Here is a 21,563-nt window from a genome sequence, read left to right as displayed (position 1 = left end):
CAAAGAAAAAATGCTTTCATAGCTTTGCTGGTTGCATTATTCGCGTAAAAATATTTCTAGTTTCTTATTTACGACTTCTTACAGTTCAAAAATAACTTTATATTGATTTTGATTTGCCGACTTATAAAATATAAATTGCAACCGTAGTAAAGCTAATTTTTGCTGGTTGCATTATTGGCGTAAAAATATTTCTATATTATAAAAATATATAAAAACAAAATTCAGTATATGATAAAAAGTTAATACCCACGAAAGCAAACAGAAAGATAACCTTGAAACTGTTACACGTTTACAAAGTAACATAGTTTTCCATCTTCACTATATGCCCTCCGAGAATACTTTCCATTCTTGAAAGCATTACCCGAACTTGTTTCTTATTTACGACTTCTTACAGTTCAAAAATAACTTTATATTGATTTTGATTTGCCGACTTATAAAATATAATTTGCAACCGTAGTAAAGCTAATTTTTGCTGGTTGCATTATTGGCGTAAAAATATTTCTATATTATAAAAATATATAAAAACAAAATTCAGTATATGATAAAAAGTTAATACCCACGAAAGCAAACAGAAAGATAACCTTGAAACTGTTACACGTTTACAAAGTAACATAGTTTTCCTTCTTCACTATATGCCCTCCGAGAATACTTTCCATTCTTGAAAACATTACCCGAATTTGTTTCTTATTTACGACTTCTTACAGTTCAAAAATAACTTTATATTGATTTTGATTTGCCGACTTATAAAATATAAATTGCAACCGTAATAAAGCTAATTTTTGCTGGTTGCATTATTGGCGTAAAAATATTTCTATATTATAAAAATATATAAAAACAAAATTCAGTATATGATAAAAAGTTAATACCCACGAAAGCAAACAGAAAGATAACCTTGAAACTGTTACACGTTTACAAAAGTAACATAGTTTTCCTTCTTCACTATATGCCCTTCGAGAATACTTTCCATTCTTGAAAGCATTACCCGAACTTGTTTCTTATTTACGACTTCTTACAGTTCAAAAATAACTTTATATTGATTTTGATTTGCCGACTTATAAAATATAAATTGCAACCGTAGTAAAGCTAATTTTTGCTGGTTGCATTATTGGCGTAAAAATATTTCTATATTATAAAAATATATAAAAACAAAATTCAGCATATGATAAAAAGTTAATACCCACGAAAGCAAACAGAAAGATAACCTTGAAACTGTTACACGTTTACAAAGTAACATAGTTTTCCTTCTTCACTATATGCCCTCCGAGAATACTTTCCATTTTTGAAAGCATTACCCGAACTTGTTTCTTATTTACGACTTCTTACAGTTCAAAAATAACTTTATATTGATTTTGATTTGCCGACTTATAAAATATAAATTGCAACCGTAGTAAAGCTAATTTTTGCTGGTTGCATTATTGGCGTAAAAATATTTCTATATTATAAAAATATATAAAAACAAAATTCAGCATATGATAAAAAGTTAATACCCACGAAAGCAAACAGAAAGATAACCTTGAAACTGTTACACGTTTACAAAGTAACATAGTTTTCCTTCTTCACTATATGCCCTCCGAGAATACTTTCCACTCTTGAAAGCATTACCCGAACTTGTTTCTTATTTACGACTTCTTACAGTTCAAAAATAACTTTATATCCAGCGATTTCTAGAGGTCTTCAACACCGTTTTTTTGCCATCAACGTATTATTTTGCTGTTTTGTTAATTAATAGCTGGCTTGGGCTGATCGGTGGGAAACCCCAAGAGCCATACGAAAGGTACGATGGACTAGAAACTGTCCTCAAATTATAATGTGTTATTTTTAAAGCAATAATTCCGTTGTATAGTTTCGTATTTTCTCATTAGGCAGTATTGCGAAATATTGATCTATAGCTTAATGGTTTTATAATAATAGAGGGTAAGAGATATTGCACAACATATCAAATAACTTCTTCATTTATGAACTATTTTATATATTTTATATTTATGGCAAGTATTTTAATTATCATCAATGTTGTTATAATGGTCCTTAAATAAGTTGGAATTCAAAATTGTTTTTCAATTTTTTGTACGTACGTACAAAAAAAATGAGGTAAGAGGTCAATTGAAAAGTCCACAGCCTACCATATTAAAACATACTTTTTAGGCAAACTTTTTTTTTATTCAACATAATTCCCTTCAAGGGTGATACACGGATTATAGCGACTCTCCAATTTTTCGATACTACTTTTGTAGTACGATTTGTCCTTTGCTTCAATATAGGCCTCAGTTTCGGCGATCACCTCTTCATTCGACGAAAATTACTTCCCAGTGAGCATTCTTTTGAGATCTGAGAACAGGAAATAGTCGCTGGGGGCCAAACCTGGGGTATGTGGTGGATGAGGGAAGCAGTTCGAACCCCTATTGATGACTCGTGATACGATGCAATGTCTGGGTGAAGCAGCACTTTATTTTTCTTCAAATGCGACCGTTTTTCGCGCGATTGTCTGCTATTTCATTCAATTTCAATTTACGGCTATTCAAAATCATTTTGTGGATTTTTTAAATGTTTTCGTCGATAACAACCTTTTTAGGCGTCCACTGCTTTCACCGGTGCTCATTTCGCTATGTCTAAACTTAGCATACCAATCCTTGATTGCCAAATTCCTTTTTATCCATTTTTTCAAAGTAACAGAAGTTGCTTCATTCAAAATGTTATAATTCACAAACTAATGATCCTACAGCTATCAAATTTATACACGCATCTTTTGAGGGTTAGGGCTAACTAAAAACATATGGATTTAATTCGAGTAGCGCAATCTATCTATATCAGACCGTTGGCTTTTCAAGTGACCTTTTAATAGTAATAGTGGAAAAGGTTCTAATCCAAGAAAACGGATCTACTTACCTGTCTTTGATTTGGAAAAGGCACGATCACACGATCCGTTAGTCTGCGTCCTAGTCCTAGTTCAGTTGTCCAAAAATTGCTGCACTTCAGTGTTAAGATGAGAATGATGTTTGTCCTCATATCTTATTGCTAATATCTTAACATCTTTATAACTATTAGAATCCAATGATCTCGGTGTTGCTGTAATATCTGGATACATTCACTAGACTTCTCAACATTTCATTCTTACACATTTTTACATATTCTCCATAACTGAGTTCTATAGGTTATAAAATTCTTTAGTTTGGATAAATTAACTACTGAGGAAATTCTTCCAAATTTGACATGGGTTTTGAGGAACTCTGCACCATCCATGTGAATTGGTAAAAAGTGGGCAAGTGAATTTAATGTGTTCGCACATTGCCCATAAACTGCAACCACATCTAGAACCATCTAAAAGTCTATGATATCGGATTAGACGTTAGGCAAATGGAGGTAGCTATGATAACTAAGACTGTATATCACGTGGATACAACAAGAAAAAAGTATGTAGGTTATGTACAATAACCATAAATACTAAAATATATTATATATTAACAAAAATCGAGAGAGCAATCGAAATATTACCTATTATTGCCATAAAAACAGTCAACATTTTCATTTCCAACACTAGTTGGAAACTATCGACCACCAACTCAAGCTGTTCGGTCACATATGTCACATAACCACCAAATGCGACTTAAACAGCTGAAGGTGCCAGTTCTTCAGTACCAGTATACCAAGTTTATTTCCATTAATTTAATACAATTTTATACGAGTAATTAACATAAATACATTTTAACTATAGACATTATTATGCAATTGAATAAATTAAGTATGGACGTTAATATTAAGCTAGTCATTGCTATAGAACACTTCAATATTGTGTTACAAATGATGCTGCATAAATCTTGATGCGTCTAATGTTTCTACAGTCGGATCATTTTGTTAAAACTTAAGTTTGTGACTATTATCGTTTTACGAATATTATTTTTCCAATGTATATCCTATTCATTATCTGGCATTCAAAAATAAATAATTGGTCTTTATTAACAAAGTGTTTTTTTTCAATATAAGTTAATAAAAGATTAAATAAAAATTATACGCACGATTTGAACATTATATTTACAAATATTATTCAACAAATATAGAAATATGAACAAATACCAAAATAATATTTTAACATTCTTTACGTAGAGCGTGAATGTTCTTGTATTGAGACTGATTATGCGCTATTTGATGCGCTATTTGACATGTAATTATATTATTTTTATTCTACAGTTCGAACTTGAAATAATTGAAATACTATTATATTGCCAAGGTAAGATGAAAAGTACTCCACCTTCTTTCATAATTTAATTTTTCTTCATATTTTCTCGTATTGCGGGCCAGGGAATTCACCAGACATAAATCCCACAGAAAACACGTAGGACGGGCATTTGCAAAAGCTGTGATTACCATTAACCAATAGTTAATTGAAACTCTTGTCACAGAATGGTATCACGACTCCGGGAAGATACAAAAACATGTATTGATAGCATGTCCAGACGCATAGAAGCTCTTAGAGCAAAGCTTGGCATCACTAAATATTATATATAAAAACTAAATATATATATATATATATATATATATATATATATATTTGTATATTTGTATTTGTATATATTTGTATTAAACCGTTACAAAATATTATAATTTTAATGAGTACAGATTTGCCCTTGCTATATAAATTTCCACTAAATATTTAATATAGGAGAATAAAATACAATAACCTCCTTGGGTTTGTACCATCCCATCAATATACGTACAGAGAAGTCAACTAGCATATACGTTTATTGGCTAATCTGCAAGGTCCACTCAGTCGCAATGGTCTATTGCGTTGAGTTTCAGGGTTATTTTACGCTTTACGCTGTTATTTTAACGATTATAACAAAAAAATATTACGAAACGCAATGGAAGAGTACTAGTAATTGCTTCAGTAAATCGTTTATCTTGATCTGAGTGATTTTAATTTAAAACCATTCCATTATTTAAATAATTCTGACTTAATTTAATATATAAATAACAAACCAACAAAAAAATGCGTATAAATGAGGATTATCATTTATATATAATTAGTCAATATATTTTTTGAAGAGATAATTGTAATCAAATTGAGTAAGAAAGGATCCTAAATCACTTGTGAGCTCATAAGTTTCACATTAAGTACCTAAAATTAGAAGAAAGAATATATTTTCATTATAAGAAATTTTTCTGATAAACCTCTACTTCAAATTACTCAATAAGAAATATATTTTAGATGTTTCATTATTGTTCATGTTTCCAACTGTCGGTTTTGTTCCACTTCAATAGGATGACCTTAACATGTGTTGGTCTATTTAGCAGACCGCCGCCTTGATTGCAATGTGGATTGGTAAATCCATGTTTTATCAGTTGTTATATAAAGATGCACAAAAGTTTATCGTGTTTAAAAAGTGCATAGTAAAACCACTAAGAATAATTAACAATGACTTTAGTTAGTCAAAGATTTCTTCAAAGTAAATTGTAAGTATAAAATGTTAACAAGTTATTGAATACATTTCGAGTTTAAGTTTCGACAAGAAAAAAATCACCTTTATTCGTCAAAATAATTTTCAGAATTTTAGTCCAGCTTTCTTAAAATTTTCGTAGAACAGTTTAGTTTAGGTTTCAAAATAGGCCTCAGTCACTCTTTACTTAACCTGTTCTTCACTTAAGACAAGAGGTTTTTGTCAAGCATTCCATTGAACACAGCAAACAGCCAGTCATTAGGGATCAGATTTGGGTAATACGGTAATTAATTAATTGCGTGCCTATATAACTGATATAGTGCTTATGCCATATATTAGTTTCTGATCAGAAAGAACAATCAAATATAAACTACAAGGACAACGATTGGGTCTTAACTTTTTAGGAATGAGAAACATTTCTTCTTCTTATACGAAGTATAAACTCTATCTCTATCTCTATCTCTCATTACTATTATTCCCATTACTATTCCTACTATTCTTATTTTTATTCCTATTCTTATTCCGATTCTTATTGACTAAGGATGGCGATTTATTTTTCTCGCAAGATGATTGCGGTTATTTCAAATTTGATTCGCCACCAAATACTTGTTCACTTTTTTACTAATCTTCCAATTTAAAAATTTAAATTACTTGAATGACGCTATGCCAATTTAAGTATAAATAGGCGTTCATGAGATTGATAACTTTAAATTATGACAAATGTATTTGTATAAGTATTAGACGAATTATTCAAACCCATCAGTAGTTTCTCTTTTTGACGATAAAAGTCCCTATTATTCCTATTTCTATTCCCATTCTTATTTTTATTCCTATTTCCATTCCTATAATTCCTGTAATATCCCTGTTCCTATCCCTATCTCTGTTCATGTTTCTATATCCACGACACGGCAAATCTGTTAGCTCATATTGAATAATATTACTTAAGAAAATGTTTAAAATAAATATTTTTTGACCTTAAATGGGCTTCATTAAAGCATCAATTCTACAGTAATAATTGTTCTAGTCGATATATTTCGTTTAACAACATAAACGGAAACAGTTTGCATAAAATATTGGTATATTCATAAAATTCCGTTCATTATCATACCATTATAATATGCTATCTAGTTCGATTTGCGTGATAAAAATCACGTTATCCTTGAAAGAGTTCATTCTTATAAATTATATAAAAAAGGAAAGAAACAATTGACGGCTACATCCGCCTCCTAGCCGACGTTTCGTCTCTGTCCGATGCGTTTATGCTCCGTATCAGTTTGCGAAACGATACTTTCGATTTTTTTTGTAACGGCTTTTCCGGGCAGCTTTCGGTCGATTAAGGTTATAGTTAATTAAAAGAAATTAATTCGCTGGTGTGCGGTCTATTTATACTGTTCTTTGTTGTTAAAGACAAGTGCGAATATTTATTTGGGATATGAATTGGTGGCTAATATTTGAACTCTAACAAATTGGCTGAAAAGTCCCGGGAATAACACATATATGGTGATAGTTTTATTACATTAACAGTTTTTTGTGTTAGTACTAACCTTCAAAACAAAGCTGTAAAAATTTCATGATATTCTACTTATAAGTTTGTGAGTTATTGTGCTGAAAGAGTGACACTACTTTTGTAATTTTCAAAACAATGGATTAAAAAGAATTTCGTATTTTAGTTTTTCATTTCTTGATGGCGAGAAATTTTTTTTTCATTTACTACATTGACTAGCTAGAATCAAATGGTCTTTGACTTGAGACAGAGACCCTGGGTTACGACTGGTACTGTAATAGTTTGTTTACTACCGGGGTTTATGGACGGGTAGCGATTTTATCAAGAAGTTATGGTGTTCAAAGGTTCCTATAGATAACCTCACACTGAGCATGTTTATGAAATTTTTCACAAACGGGATGCCTGATTCGAGGTGTGTATTGACGTTCCTCATAAACTATGGGGCTCTGAGTAATGCGCGGACTTCTTTGGATTGGAACACTTGTAGTAGTTCAAGTTGTCTCTCCGAGACATACTTGTACCACACTTGTGCTCTGTTGAGGCAGATTGGACGGACTAGCATTTTATACAACGTCGCTTTGTGTGGGATTGGAAGTTTGCTTTTTCTGCAGAGTAGTGGAAATTGTAGGCTGTACACGCCATTTCCTTTGCAAATGGCGTGCTGAATTTGGGCTGACCACTGGAATCTGCCGTCAAACTGGAGAATGAGGTATGAAACTTTCTGGAGCCATGGGATAGGCGCGGAACTCCTTCTTGCGGTGGAACAGAATAGCCTGAGTTTTTCTCGGGTTTATCTGTAGCCACCAGAATTTGTACCACACTATCGCTTCGTTCAGCTCTTCTTGGAGTCTGTTGCGAATAGCGTCGGGACAGTAACCGATTGTGAAGAAAGCGACATCGTCTGCGTAAAATGCTGTGTGGGAAGTTTGTAGAACGGGAAATCAGCCATATAAAGGTTGAATAGTGCTGAGGCTAGTGGGACACCTTGCGGGACTCCTGCGGAAATTTGTTTACGAGGGGAGACTGCGTCACCGATCCTCACTTAAAAAGACCTACCGTCCAAGTATGAATCAGGGATATTAGGTCATTCGGTAGACCTAGCTGTTTCGCTTTAAATATTAGATCATGGTGCCATACTTGATCGAAAGCTTTGGAGACATCCGGGAAGGCGGCTCCAGTTTTTCGACCATTTATCAGTGCCTGGTGGATAGTTGCTACGACGCGGGCTGATGGGGATTGATGGAGGCATGAGTGAGGGCAGACGATTTCTTTCTCTCGCAAGATAATTGCGGATTTTCCAAATTTGATCCGGCACCACATATTTGTACACTTTTGAACCAATCTTCAAATTTAAAAAGTTAAATTACTTGAATGACGTTATGCCAATTTAAAAACAAATAAGCGTTCATGACAATTATAAGTTTAAATCATGACAAATGTATTTGTACAACAATTGGACGAATTATTCAAAACCCATCAGTAGTTTCTATTTTTTGACGATAAAAGTCCATAATAGCTGTGAAAGAAACTCAAATATTATTGACAGGTATTTCCTTGAAATCAACAGAGTCAGCTGTCACTACATATCATATATATGTCTATTCAAAGTTTAATGTTGTTCAATTATTTTATTTAGATTAGAATTTTCTTGTATGTCAGAGCCAAACTGAACTAAAACTCAGAGTTAACTCGGCAATATTGCAATATTTCGACGTCAAAAATATCCATGATGCATTACTAAAAAAACTTCGAATAGACTATAGGAACCAGATCCGCCTTTCGATGATACACCGAATTAACTTGTATTCACCACACAATTACACATTGTTACACATGTTATTACACATTTTTTAAAAACCTTAAATTATGTTATTGATAAAATTGTCATGCTCTAGAAATATTGGCGTAATAATTCATAAACATTATCTATTTAAAATGTTACAATTCGTTTTAATACATTGTCACAGTTACTTGTAATTTCAAATTTAAATTAAATTTAGACATTTCATCAGCATTGTTGTTACACAACCGATATAATGACAACAGATTAAAAAACGAATTCAAATTTTGTATGTTATTTCTTGTATCAACTATAAAAAGAATCGCATAAGTTATATTTGAAACTTTATGAAAGTAATTTCTAAAATTAGACTGTTAAAAAATATATTGACGAATTATTATAGAACAATACAAATTTATATAATTTTACAATTTATTATAATAAATTATTGATAGGGATTGCAATTTTTTAACAAAATTTATAAGATTTTTATTCTGTGCACATTCAGGTTAATTAATTTGCCTACTAATAGAAACGTTATTAAATGTTAGGCTTAGTAAATGAAATCAATCGTTATTTGTGGTGCACTTTATTCCATTTAACCTTGGCTTGATTCCATCTTTTTTCTTTTATCACAATTTTTATATGACGATTTATGTTAATGTTGCGTTAGTCATTGGGTTGGCAATACTCATTTAAGTAAAAATTGAAGCTAACAAGAAATAAGATTGCTTGAGTTTCCGTAATTATAGTTCGTAAATTTCACAAGCGTAAGGTTAGCAAACGTTTATCCGTATATAATCTAAAAAATGTTAAATTCAAAGTAACTACTGTTTTTCATGGTTAGTCATAACACATCATTCAATGAGTCCCGAGCCTGACGTACAAATGACGTTAGTTCATAACTTTCGTGAACGTAACCTAGAAATCCTAACCTTCAAATGACATATTTCACTCTGATATTGTCAGTCAGATAAGTCCAAATCTTTGGAAATACTGTAAGTACGTTTGATTTTGAAATCATTGTGCAGTTTTTTGTTGATTACTTAGCGATAAGCATTGGTAAATAATCGTAAAATCTTGTTTTGGCTGCGTTGGATCACTAGTTGGTTTGATGTCTTAGGGCAACCCCATATTTACAAACCGTTCATTCGAAATGGGCTCTATAATTGGCTGATAAACCAATCTCCGTGATATTGAGCAACTTGGAAGTAATTTCGGACTACACGGTACAGTTCTTTAATTTTACAGAATGACATAGTTCTCTGACACACAGTTCGTACTATTGTTGACCTGTCTTTTAAGAGTTCATAACAGTACTGAGGTGAGGTTTTTAAACAAAATATTTGTGTTTATTGTTATATTTTATATATTGTTTGATATGCATTACAGGGATTTTTCATCAGGGAAGTTACAATTATTCATTAATATGCTGAATAATAAACTGTAGTATAATCAAATTTACTTATCCAAATATGGTAGTTATTTAAAAATACAGTAAAAGTGCAAAATATAATAAACGTCTTGGAATATTTCGCATTCCATAAAATACAACAGTGTTTAACCAATTCAAAGTGCTACTTGGAGTTATTCAAATGAAAATTTGTTGGTAACAATTCACTATATGGCTTCGAATTTCTCTCTAGCTCATCCTATTTCTAGATCTCGCATCCAGCGACTACTTGCTTTCTGGGACATCAAAAAAAGGACCCATTTGGCTCAAAAAATTTGCCAAAACATCTACATTGAAACTAAATATAATATGTTGATGAATAATGTGGAATAAAAAAAATCGTCAAAATATATTTTTATTTTTTGAAATGTTTCATTCGATATATTGGGATCAACTGTGATATGTTTCCTGGTTAATTGGCTACCATGGAGTTCGATCTCCCATCCAATTTTATTTTTATGAGTACATCTTAAAATTAGAGTTCTCAAAAACGTCCAGAAATTGGAAGCTTCAACCGAGTGAATATTATAAATACTAATCGGAGATGGTATGCTTCAGAGTTAAAAGAAACATACATATTATAATGTTCTTGAAAAATATCATGTAAATGCTGAGATAGGAAGTCACAGCTCATTCTAATTCCTACCGGTTTTCGTTACTTCATAAGATTAAAAGGCACAACAGCACATTAACTCTATTCTTGTATAGTTTTAAAATATTCCGGAATTCTTCTAACTTTGAATAATCTTTAATAAGTTATCTTTTACAATAAATGCCCAACCTATTATCTTATGAAAACCGTTTCATTAGGTCAGACACTGAGTATACATAGTATAGTTATCTCATTCATATTAAAAGTTATGTAATACAATTTAATAGGATTTCTATATGCTTACGCAGCTCTGATATATTTATTTACCCAGAGATTGCGCTGCAGGCTTTATATACAAACAAAACATGCTTTTCTATGTTATAAATTAAATGTATATTTGAAAAATTAGATTTTTTATCGAACTCTTTACGTGTTTAATTTTATATATGATTAAAATCTATAGTTGTTTTTTTCAATAAGGGCGGGTCAATATTGAAAAGAAATCAAACCAGCTGGGTGTCACGTATTAAGGAAATTTTGTTCATTATTTGAAAGGTGCACGTATGCCATTATTTATTATATCAGTAAAATATCCGCAGCCAATACCTACAATGGTATGGATGTTCTTATTTTCAATGACGCTGGCATACATCCTGAAGAATTTGTGCTTAAGCGATCAGACGACATAACGCTGGTGGGTTTATTTGGGGAAATTCTTCTGGGTAAAATAACTGGACTGGAAGACCTCTGGAACTAAGCTCCTTAAGTAGTTCATGTAGATTATTCATTGTTGCATCCTCTCTACGTCCGTATCCGCTTTTGGACCACTATAGGCCATGGCAAAATCTTAATATCTTTTCATTACAACTCATTAAAATAAATATTTCAACATTTAGATGTAATATGATAGATGATGATGATGTAAGAAATAAAGGCGGTTACTCATGGTATTCATGTGAACATTACACAGAGACTGCTGTTGTGGTTTACTTATAGAGTCTGCGTAAAACCGTGCTGATTGAGCGATGCGAATAAAACTATAGCATGTTAGTTGTTTCACATTGTTCAATTATTTTTGCATAAGACATACTGACCAGAAATGTATGTTCCATATTTAATTAATCGTTCATCGATAAATTTAATTATACTATTAATTACCCCAGAAATTAATTTTGCTGTAACGTTGGCTGCTTAAATAATAACAGTAATTCTTACAAGTATTACATCTTACTTACAGTAAGTTTAAGACTGAGATACTTCTTGTTATGTGTACAACGACGTTATCTTCGGCCAATTTTTTTGTGTACAAAGTGTTTGCTGATTGTACAGCCACTAAAAGTTTTACATGAATGTAATATGATACCAGTTACTGTATAATAAATAATAAATAATTTAGGTTAAAACCAAACAGGTGACCAATGTTGACCCAACCCGTACCCGGAAAATAAATTAGTAAAAATCTTAACGATGTTTCCAAGTACCAAGTTACAAGAATAAGTACCAAAATTAAATCGCATTTCACTTAAGGTACTACTTATTAATATTTGAAAAACAATCTGGGAATTATTTGGTCTTTTTGGATGCCACACCATGGGCATCATATCAAAAATTGTTGTTTATCGAACTAATTTTCATAGATTAAAGTACGAATTGTTTGGCTATCAACGATATTCAGCATATATCTTTCTCAGCCCTTGTTATTTCGAATATATGGTTCTATTAAATATATTAGAATAGGGAAAAGCTCTTGCTGTTTTTTTAAAATGTTTTGCAAGATCAATACATTCATATACACGATCATCCTCGTTAATTAATGCAAATATACCTATTTGGGCAAATGCCACATATTCATTCAGCTATTTTATACTAGTTTTATCTTGGTGGATGTGAGAACTTGGTAATCTATGTTATTCTAGAGAGCAAATCATGTAGTCCTAAAATCTTGGGCTTGATACTTATTTTAAATATATTTTTAAAAATGTTCAGAAAGAAGTCATATATTCAATATATACAGAAGATTTAAAATTGAGTGATACCTCCTTGTGGATGAATAAATTAACAGTTACAAAGAGATACTACTCTTACATAATGTATACCGCATTTTAATTTTCATTGGAAAATTAATTTACTTTTTTTAATTTTTTTAATTTAAAATTTTCCCATGTATGTTTTTTATGGTTTACTTAGAAATTATTATTACGTTAAATGAAAACATACTAAGAAATATTACAAGTTTATAATAGATGTTACATGCAGAAAAACATTAAGGAAAATGAAATAACAAATTAAGACAGAATCTTAATTTAGGATTTATCTTTATCATATACAAAATATATTGATCTTTTTAATTACTTATACTGATTTGAACTTGAGTATTTCGTAGGATCAATAATATTAGTTATGAACTTAAATCACTGCTGTATATGACTTATGAAATTGAAGATACTACCGTCTAAATATGATCTCCAATAAAGAAATATCGTTTATCACTACATAGTATAAAACAAAGTCGCCTTTTCTGTCCCTATATCCCTATGTGCGCTTAAATCTTTAAAACTACGCAACGGATTTTGATGCGGTTTTTTTCAATAGATAGAGTGATTCAAGAGGAAGGTTTATATGTATAATACATGCATAATATACTAAGGCAACATTGCTAATTTTAGAGGTTTCTAACGTGATGTCGTAAATTAACCTATTTTTTTAGGTTTATTTAGCAATTAGCAAAACCGCTGCCTAACCTTACGAGTTAGATCAAATTAATGTACTACAGTATTGTACACCATAAAAAGGTCTACAAAAAAGTCCGCGATGGTATATGTTTATCTTTTAGGGATAACCCATATTAACCATTTTTATTGTTTACTTTTTACGTGAGAAACTGGCTTATTTACGAAGCTATTTTAAGCAATACGGCATTAATCCTTATCGAATTAAGTACCTTAAATACAGTGTGCAATTAATATAGATCAATATGGTTCCTTACAGCATGTAAATTAAACAAATATTTTCGGAGATATTACAAATTTAAAATTTGCGTTTAAAAATGTGTAATGTAATAAAAATTGTATGAATTTAGATATTACAAAGATAGCAGGAAATCTTCATAGTAAGTATAGGGGAAGAGGAATTGTTTTACTCCAAATTTAATGCGTGCAGGCCAAGGGCAGTAATGAATGAACCAAAAATACTGGATCGATTTTAATCATGTTTTCATTGAGTGACATAGGCATATATATTTTATGCCCGTGCAAAGTCGGAGTGGGCCGCTATGTTTTTATATACAACGTTCATATTTTTTCTGTAGTGTATTTAATTTAATATCAGCATTGCACCTGTGCGAAGCCGGGGCGGCTCGCTAGTATATAATATATGCTTCTATAATAGATTTTGTTACAAAACTTAAATAGCTTTTAGAAGTTTTTTTTTGCACACTTGTGTAATTTAATTTCGATCACAAGCATTGAAAATAAGAATAATTTCCTGTTTTGAATTTAATGTATAAATAAAAATAGCGGAAAGGTAACGTGCAGATAACCAACATAATACTAGAAAAAACTTCATACTACAACGGTTTCAAGACAACAAGTACTTGGACTATAAGTGCTGTCGACCAATAGTTGTAGATTGTGATTGTGTAAAGGCTAAAATAATTATGCGCATGTCTACAATACTGTAAACCATACTTCACCGATATTGTGCAGGACAATTCACGTAGACCAGACATCGACATCAATAAACATGCTTCTTATTTTTAACAACTCGACTACGAAACATTTTTTAAAAAGTGTTCATATAATGCTCGATACAAACACATAAATACGACAATAATCAGTAATTTGTCTGAGCATCAATTATCTTGCAAATTAACCCCTGACCTTAGTATAATAATTTATTACAAAACAGCATGTGGTTTATGTGCCAATGTGTTGGGTCAACAAAAACGATAAGTCACATTTCAACTGATATTTTAATTCAAACTCAATAAAAAATGTGATTTTTCGAAAAAAAAACGATTGCTGATGCAACATTCGCAGGTTCAAATCCCCCTTAGAGTATGAGTAGTTTCTAACTTCTATTCTTCTAGAAAATGTTGTAAAATATGATAAAGAATAATCACCTTCACGTCAGAGATCAAACTGACTGAAAGACTGGACGATTTCTGAAATATTCTTTAAGTTGTAGTACGGAATCTCCATTACGTAACCAAAAAAGACTGTTTTTATGGTTCAGTTTAACTAAATATTCCTGCAAATAATAATATTAATCTCAAAATTAATTATATTGAAAAGAAAATGGTAGATTTTATTAAATTGTTGGTTACTTTTTTATCTCTCAATATAACTATATAGATTATTCAAGGTTTTCCTAATAAAAAAATCCTGTTCTTGTTTATAAAGTTGATACTCCAATAAAAAACACTGGTTCTAAAGCACGGGTCTAGGTTCATGATAAAATTATAAACTGACAGTTTTGCCAAATATCGATAATACGACATTAAACAAAGTTGATTTTATATAACTTTTCATTACTTTAAATGTTACTTAAGCGTTTTGCGATGATCCAAAATCCAAAGCGTAATAAACCCGAGTTTTGCGTCGATATGTGGCATTGGAGGACACATGGGTCCATCATTTCACTCCGAAGTCCAATCGACAGTCATTCGAGTCATTCGTTTAAAGGACGAAATCGCCGGAAAACCGCCGCCTTTGTAGAGAAAGAAAGTGGTGCTTCACCAAGACAAGGAACCGTGTCACAAATCAGTGAAAACGATGGCAAAAATCCATGAATTGGGCGTCGAATAATTTTACCAAAAAAATGTGTTTTGCTATGGTAGACCGAGGACTTCAATTAACCTGTTAATATCTTTCGAACATTATAGTTTGCAATACAGCCAAGTGATGCGATTGCGATGATCCAAAATTACAATAAGAGGCTAACGAACGCTCTGAATTATGAGCTTGAGGTACTAAGACAATCAGGATCGAGAAATAGAAGCAAAAAGGAATTACGATCAGGTTTTGGGATCCCTAAATAGTTTTAGTGTTGAATTATTATGTTGACGTTGACGAAACAATGAACTCAGGATATTTGAATTCAGAACAATGAACAAGGAAGGTTTTTGATAATTTGGAAAAAAAATTTTAACGTTAGTTTACATTTTTTATGAGCATCATTAAGGTCAAGAGAAAAATGTGTGAAGAACTAGAAGATTGAAAAAGAACAAACTTGTCGAAAAAAATTAGTTTTTCAGAAACTAAGTAGTATTCAGAATACTTCAAACTAGATAGTTTAAAGATATTGTCTCTCGATGGAAACGCGATATAAGAAATTTGTTTAGTTGTTGGATCAATTCCCATTATTCTTTTTTCAGAATGCATTATATGTACACATAAAAATAGTATTAAAATAAATTGATTATTTCCTAATATCGCAATTTTTTTTCTGTGTATGTTTAAATTATAAACTATTGTTACTTCCGTTGTTTTTTTTTGTATTTCCTATTCTTAAAAGCGAGGTTATACTAAAATAATTCTACTAATCGTTTCTTTTTTCTCTTCCCATAAAAAATAAATAGTTCATATTATTGATATTGTTATGTCGCAAATGTCCTTGATTATTATAACTAGTATTTTTATTTTCTGTTACGTTATGTTGTCGATTTTTCGCCGTTTATTACAGTGTAGCATATGAATATTTTAAAAAATCGTAATACAATTTATCTCTCGATATATTTATGAAAACATATTTTGAAATTTAGCAAATTGTGGTACACTATAGACGTTACATCATCTGTAACGTTTTACTAAAAACAACTTTTATCAATGGAATACTTAATCATCTATATAATTAATTACTTTTTAAATTCCCTGTCGTGATTTTTCGGTTTTTAATGAAAATGGCCCCCAATTAACAAATTATACAAACGTTCATATCATGAGATAAAATAATTTAAAGTAGTTTCCTAAATTATGTTACTGTATTTTTATCAGAACAATTAAAAGCATCAAACTTTATTTACTTTTTTATGATTTATCAGATGAAATGGTTTGTGGCATTGAAAATGTATTGCTGATAATGATTCTTAGAGATATATAAGTAATTGGTAATTATTACCGTTTATGTTATTTTAAGATGCTAATAATTCTTTATCATTGTTTTTATGACTCCATCACCGATCTAGTCCATAGGACCACAAATGTCATTAAAAAATCTGCTACAGTATGTTCCTCGATATCACTCAGACTTTCGACAACGCGTTAGTCTTTGTTTATCAGCGAAATATTATAGTATCGATCAAGGAGATGCTTATTCTGAAATAAAAGGAATCACAGCAGGGGTACTATAAGTGATAATCCCAAATCATGAATATGAATCTTCAGATTTCCATTGATTGAATATTATCAATTGGATTAAAACTTGGAGTATCAACTTAAGTGAAAGTAAGTCCGTACACGTAAATTTTACCAATACTCCAGAAGCAGTACTATTCTATTAGAATAAACGATACATAGATCTCTTTTGCTGACTCAATTAAGTATCTCTGAATGACATTAGAAGCTAGACTCTACTGGAAAATTCATGGCAAAAAGAAACAAGAAGAGTTTAACATCAAACTGAAAGAAATATCTTGGCTATATGGAATATATTTGTGTTGAAGCAGATCCTGAAACCCTTTTGAACTTTATGGCATTCAACTCTGGGTTTGTCCAGTCAAGGGCATCATGATATTGTTGAAACAGAGGCATCTTCCATCGGGACCTCCAAATGGAGTTTTTACCAAACCAACAAAAGTAATTCATGTGAACGTCGAAGCTATCCAGATCCCAAGTAAGACAAATCTAAAAAGAAGATTTAAGAGGATGAAGCCTCATGAGTTATTGAAATAGTACAAGTACAACACAGAGTATTTTGTGTATTAACCTTAAGATGAAGTCAGCAAACGAAATAAAAGCCTATTGACCTATATCACTGCTGCCAGTAATATCTAAGATTTTTGAACAACTCCTGTTGAAAAGAATAAAATAAATCATAGAGAGAAAAAACCTAATACCAACACACCAGTTTGGGTTTATTAACAAGCACTCAACAATTGACCCGATCCACAGAATCACAGATGTTATTGAAAAAGCCTACAAAAGTAAAAAACTATGCTCAGCTATATTCTTAGATGTAGCACAAGACTTCGATAAGGTTTGGTATGAAGGCCTTGTTCATAAACTACAGAAAATGCTACCAAAACAATACATCGAACTATTAAAATCATACATTACAACCAGAATGTTTAGGATCAAACAAAAAGAAGCTTACTTTACAATAAAAGAAGCTAAAACAGGTGTACCATAAGGAAGTGTACTGAGACCAATGCTTTATCTCCTCTACACTTGTGATATACCACAAATGGAGAATATTACGATGACTACATTTGCTGATGATACTGCAATTATAATGAAGAAGCCTCACGAAAATTACAACAGGCCAGTGACAATATAAATAATTGGACACAAGCTTGAAAAATAAGAATTAATCAAAGTAAATTTCTACATGTGCAGTTTACCTATAAACAGACCATATAGCAACAACGCTAGATATATCGGAATGAATCCCGATGCAAAACTTCGCTGAAAGGAACATATAAAGAAGAAAAGAAAAGATCTGGAATTGAAATATAGGAAAATGTACTGGCTAATTGGAAGAAAATCACAATTATCAGTACATAATAAATTGCTATTATATAAGAAAATACTGAAACCTATATAGACATACGGAGTTCGATTATGGGGATGTTCTGCAAAAAGTAACATAAATAATATACACATTTTTCAGAACAAAGTCCTGAAAGGTATTGTGGGTGCACCCAAATACAATAGGACTGATAACCTACATCGAAACCTTCAGATACCCACAGTCAGTCAAAAAATCAAGAGGGTTGTAAGGGGGCATGAGGAAAGACTCCATTCTCATACGAATATTAAAATATTACAACTTTTGTGTACCACCAGAACAGGACACAGACTCAAAAGAATCAAACCATCTGATCTTGTGTAGTGTTGTGTAGTGAGGTGCATATATTAAAAAATTCAACAGTGACATGTACAAACATTATTTCACCAGAGACTGAGATAGGGCCGATGGGTCCTCCTAGTTATATACCTGGATTTAAGTTTGTCATAAAGACAAATTGTAAGTTAGACGGAAACGACTAGTAACAATATATTAAATAAATAATCGAAAAAACTTTAATATACTTAACTTACTAAAACACAAGGGAAATAATAAAGACCATAGTCTAAGTATGACGTATTAATTTCAGTTAAAACAATATTGCACATTGATCTATATTAAAGATTGTAATGGGATTAAAGGATCTACAATGCTTGCCTTGGGCCTTAATGCCCCTGTTACAAATTCACCAAATGTCATTCCATTTACATTAAATACATCGTAAAATAACTTTTTTCAAATATTTCAGAAAGAAAATCTTTATAATTTAATTATCAAAAGTTCATTAACTTTTGCAGATGAGGAATGCAAATCTAAAGATTGACGCCATCGAATTTTTTTTTATTATAAGTGATATTTATAAATTAGGCCATTGGATTTTCATTCAAAATGTTAATTCTAACTTTCGGAGATCTGTTTAATTAAGCTGGAATCCATTTAATGAAATTTGAATGTTTGTTATGTTCTAGATTTTTATGCTTGTTTGGCTTCTTCTGAATCAATAGTAACTACGATAATTAAATCGTATTTTTTATGACTACACATTTCTTTTATGCAATTAATTACATTGTTCTGTTGTAGATATTTATTGGATTGGAAGGAGGACAATTTCGATCTAATTGTTATCTTATGAAAATTGACACTAAAGCAGAAATTGTAAACTTTGAGGTATATTATGCTCATGAGGAGAAATGACTTGGATTTGAAATAATGCTTTTGTAAATATAACTTTACGTCATATTTCTAAGCATATCAATATTATTTAACACCAATTTGTTTATATTTTATATGTCTCCTTTTTACCAATGAGGGTTTACCTGAACTGGACCTACACTTTTTTACATGGGCTCCGAAACACGCTCCTCGGCATCCGGACTTACCCAGCCTGGTTACTGGCGTGACTGGGATGGTTATTCGTGGTCGGATTTTCTACTGTTGCGTATAAGGACATTTACAATTACAATCGCAAATAAGTGCATCACTGTCCCAGCAGGATTCGAAACAAAGCTGACGATCTACATCATTTAAACTATTACGTAGCATGGAATGCAATTTTTTCTTAGTTAAATTTTAAGTAAACATGGATTGGTATCACTATTAGATTTCAGATGGTCTTCTATGATCTTGGTACATGTCTTCTTCTGAGCTGTTCACAGCGTTTCCATCCAAAAGACAATTTACCATAGAAGTTGGAAAGACTTCATCTGCGTCTCTGAATTTGTTCCTCTACTCTGCACTGATTCTCGTGTTTTATACAAATTACTTTATTTAATGAGTTGATTTAATCGCTTTTGAAGGCTCTCAATTTTACAGATTTCAGGCTGTAGCAAAAGGCAAAATATGCGTGTATAAATTTGACACCTGTCGGATCATTAGTTTGTGAATTATAGCATTTTGATTGAAGCAGCTTTTGCTATTGTGAAAAAAATTAATAAAAAGGAATTTCGCGTGTTGATAAAATATGATTTTTGAAGGGAAAAAAATATGGTTGAAGCAAAAACTTGGCTTAATGTCGTGTTTCTGGACACTTCCCCAAGAAAATCAACCATCAAGGATTGGTAAGCTAAGTTTAGTTGTGGTGAAATGAGTACCGAAGACGGTGAACGCATTAGTCGGTTGTTACCGACGAATACATTTAAAAATCCACAAAATGATTTAATTGACCATAAATTAAAATTGAGTCAAACAGCAGACACTATAAAAATATCAACCGAACGTGTACATCATATGATTCATGAATATTTGAGTATGAGGAAGCTCTGTGCAAAGTGGGTACCGCGCAAGCTCACTTTTGACCAAAAACAACGACGAGTTGATGACTTAGAGCAGTGTTTGAAGATCCAATCGACAGTCATTCGAGTAGACTGCACACGATGAACCGTGTCACAAATCAGTGAAAACGATGGTAAAAATCCATGAATTGGGTTTCGAATAATTTTGCCAAAAAATGTGTTTTGCTATGGTAGGCCGAGGACTTCAATTAACCTGTTAATATCTTTTGAACATTGTAGTTTGCAATACAGCCAAGTGTTATCAAACGATGAACTGAAGAAGTCAAAACTGATTTTGTTCATGGTAACCCAGTACTGTCCTATTGTTCACAATTAAAATAGCCCAACAAAAAATTATAACTCTATCAATAATACTAACAAACTAAATTAACATAAATATGTTTGTTTATGATAATGTAGTTTGCAAAAACTACGTTTTTTTAATGGAAAGCTTTATTTTAATAAAGATTTCGCAAATATAAATCAACCCAATGCAACCGATTTGTTGCATTAAATTCTTGCTACACTACCGATATCAAAAAGTTTATAAACCCTTTCACTAACAAGAACAATAATATTTGTAAGTCTAGTTATACCACCCAGTAAAAACTGTGCATAATTTTGGATCCTAAGTTAATTTTATTAACTACGAAATATATTTGAAATATTTAAATTAAATACCATCAAAAAAATCTAAGGAATTTTGTCGTTTTTTTCCTAGTTTGGATTCAGGGAAGGTATATTTTACTACACTGAATGGAGATATTTAATTGCTCCTAATGGGTGTGTAATTAGATGGATACAACTAAA

The 21,563-nt window shown here is 31.4% G+C and overlaps 1 protein-coding gene across 1 annotated transcript in view; it reads right to left on the bottom strand.

Annotated features, from left to right (window-relative positions):
• The window catches only part of LOC143198816 (GTP cyclohydrolase 1), a 36,768-nt gene extending 33,759 nt beyond the window's left edge, over window positions 1–3,009 (bottom strand). Inside the window, exon 1 of the mRNA XM_076408325.1 lies at window positions 2,884–3,009. The gene's annotated coding sequence lies outside the window, so the exon portion shown is untranslated. The remainder of the gene's footprint in view (window positions 1–2,883) is intronic.
• Window positions 3,010–21,563: the final 18,554 nt, after the last annotated feature.

Source organism: Rhynchophorus ferrugineus, unplaced genomic scaffold (assembly GCF_030347505.1).
Source record: "Rhynchophorus ferrugineus isolate W39M unplaced genomic scaffold, kcgeb_rfMv2 rfM6, whole genome shotgun sequence".
In the NCBI taxonomy this organism is placed as follows: Eukaryota; Metazoa; Arthropoda; class Insecta; order Coleoptera; family Curculionidae; genus Rhynchophorus; species Rhynchophorus ferrugineus.
The sequence above is the reverse complement of the archived record's forward strand: the minus strand, read 5'-3'. Positions and strand labels throughout refer to the sequence as shown.